Below are 3,115 nucleotides of genomic sequence, written 5' to 3'. Positions count from 1 at the left end.
ACTGTCTCTGTCTTCCTGTAGAAGCAGTCTGCTAACTTCCTGTAGAACCAATTTCACTGATTTTACTTGCTTGGCCGGGGGTTCCTTCTCCTTGAACTGTGCTGCCTGAAAGCTGACGAATCCAACATGAATGGCAAGTCTAATGTATTATAAAAGCACACAAGTACAATGAGCTACTCGAGAATAGATAGTGCATGCCAAATCTGGATGGGAAAGAGTGTTTCCAGGCCTTTAACTGAATCGAATGGCATTCTTATTGAACTTCTACTAAGAATTGATAACAGAAGCAGAACAGAACATAAGATAGATCAAGTTGTCCTTGCCTCAACAGCTACTGGTACACAACAAATGGCATGGAATGCTCGAACAATGCTTCCATGTATTGAAGGTGGTGTCCAATTTATTAAAGATAATAGCTGGTATATGATCTCATCAGATCCCAATAATGTAGCTGCTGTGTCATTTGTTCTTTGGGGCAATGCTGTAGACATAGAAAGGTTTGCATAGGTATTAGCAGCTTTTTCTCTCAAAGTAAATATAGTTGACGGTGGTGTGCATAGAAGGTCCAAGATGGGTCAGACCACCCCATCTTTGATCATTTGTAATGCATTCTCAGGTAAACTTGAAAGATTTTGAAGTGCCCCAATGGCTGCTAACTTTGACTTCAAATTAACATTTGAAATCATTTCAAGAAGTGGAAATACAACTCCCTCTTTGAGCAATGCAACGTTGTTTTCATCTGTTAAACCTATCTCTCACAACTTACTTGCTATAACGATCTTCATTGTGTCAGACCCTTCTCTCAGGTTCTGTATCAAGGGCTTGAAATAGTTCGCCTGTGCCATTTGCACTACATTATGCTCACTGTATGGGAGATTCTCCAAAACTCCGTTTGCATCCTTAGCAGCTTTAGGATTGTCGCTATTTGACATTGTTACAAGGAGGGGGATACAACCTTGTACCTTGCCAATCTGTTCACACACAGCCATATCCTTTGAAAGCTCTAAAAGCAATTCCACGGCTTCCATACCCTCTGCAATATCACGTGCAAGTGAATAAAATAGCATGATCCACCTCAGCTATTTTCACCTTTCTTCAAGCTCCAAACTTGATGAAGAGAAACTCAGGCTTCGCTGCTCTGCTGCACTTTCCTGTAGAAGACCCCACCCGTTTCCTGTAGAACGTGATTCTGCCTTTGAGTGAGCCCGATGCACGAGTGAAATTTGAACCAGGTAGGAAACTCAGTGGAGGACGATAGGTTAAGTCGACTGTGGAGGCAGAGGATGTATACTCCGAGTTAAACATGATGCAAGTGCAAGTTGGCAACCATCTGTGAGTTTCAGCTGAGCGTTGATTAATGTTTGCGTGATTTGTGGTGAAGGAGTGCAGTGGCCAAGCGCGCGTGGCTTTTTAGAACTGCAGTAATGTCATGAACTGCTGTTGTTATTTATTTGTTCTCTGCTTGTACTCAATTCCATTAGTTGCACTTAGAGTTTAGAATATCCCCAACTGATTGTGTTTTGTTTTTGAACTCCACGTGAATGGCTAATCCATGCATGCGTGATTTTTGCCTTGCTGAGTGCAATTGAACGTGGCTCCCTTCTTGGCTGAATCCACTCATCTCATTCATTCATGCATTGCTTTAGATTAGATCTATGCAAATAGATGAACAAGGTTAAGTCACGTACCTGAAAGTTAAACGGCTGATTGTGAAGCGTGTTGCTGCATGCATGTGTTGATCTTCATTTGCTGCATGTATGGTGGCTTGACTGATGATTTATGGCTGTTTTTTTCTTGTGCAGGTGCCCTCTGGACGGATCTAAGCTGCACGCGTTCATTTCCACGTTCAACTCTGCCTGTTCAAGCTGCTGCTGCTGCATGGTCACAACCAGAACTTCTTTTTGCCATTTCTCCCAAACGGTAGATCGGTTTGATCTGAAACTCGGTGAGCATGTTCCTACCATCATTATGCATCTCCCATAGCAAATTCGTGATCAATGGATGCACGGATTTCGAGAAAAATGGAAAATGGCTGAAGATTTCAGAGCTCGATTTCTCGGAAACCGTGCATCAGAATCGGCTGAAACTGCTTGGGTAGGCTACTATCACCCATGTGCATCTCCCCATGAAACAAGTTTTAAAATGGATGCACGGATATGGAGAAAACGCAAAAATGGCTGATGGTGATGGAGGCTGATTTCTTGGAAACCGTGCACCAGAATTGCATGAAACTGCTCAGGCATGTTGTCATCGACCTTGTACAATTCCCCACAAAATGGTTTGTCAAATGGATGCATGGTTTTCAAGTTATGGCAAAAACAAATTTGGTTCTATGGATTTTTGCCTCAAGGCTTTTTGCATGTGCTTGCATGGGATGACAAAATGAATTTTGTTTGTGATGCAGGTATGGAGATGCTGGAGGAGGAGTTGGATGATGGCATGAGGGCTTCTAAACCCTTGAGGAAGCTACCATGCTCGCCAAACCACTTTTTGAAATGCATGCCTAGTTTCCCACAATTTCTACAGGAAGTTCCTGTAGAAGCACAATGAGAAGCACAAGGAGGTGAAAAAATGATGGAGAAAGGCAAGGGATGGACACACAAGTGCTTGTAGGCCTAATCAACAGATTGCCACCATTAGATTCACTTTTGAAATTGTATTTGGCTCGTCCAAAGGTTCTACAGGATGTTTCCTGTAGAAATACAGAGCTTCCTGTAGAAGACACAATTTTGAGGAAAGAAGCATAATGACATGAAAAAAATGATGGAAAAGGGGTGAGGAATGGAAACATGGATGTGAGTAGGCCTCATGGACATATTCCAAGCCTTCAGGCCCTCCTCGGAGATCAATTTGGCTTTTTTGTAATTTTCCTGTAGAAGATACGAAACTTCCTGTAGAAGGCACAAAAACTCCTTTGTCTTTGTTTTGAGTGATCCACCTGACCTACAATGTCCTTCTTGCAACCTGCAATGTCACTGCTGCAACATGAAATTATTCAATGGAGATGAGCTTTTTTTTTTTTTTTTTTTTCTCTTTTTTTTTTTTTGAAAGATAACAGGGGCGCCTCAAGGAGGTTTTCACCCGTGCCATCTGCCCTGAGTGCCTCAGAGAGGTT

At 42.4% G+C, this 3,115-nt stretch overlaps 1 pseudogene; it reads right to left on the bottom strand.

Moving 5' to 3' along the window:
• Nucleotides 1-308: 308 nt before the first annotated feature.
• LOC149178299 (uncharacterized) lies at nucleotides 309-1,732 on the bottom strand (annotated as a pseudogene).
• Nucleotides 1,733-3,115: the final 1,383 nt, after the last annotated feature.

Source organism: Pinus tabuliformis, chromosome 4_1 (genome assembly GCF_031772625.1).
Source record: "Pinus tabuliformis cultivar Carrire ecotype Pingquan chromosome 4_1, CPIR1, whole genome shotgun sequence".
Classification (NCBI taxonomy): domain Eukaryota; kingdom Viridiplantae; phylum Streptophyta; class Pinopsida; order Pinales; family Pinaceae; genus Pinus; species Pinus tabuliformis.
This window is presented reverse-complemented; position numbering and strand designations above follow the sequence as displayed.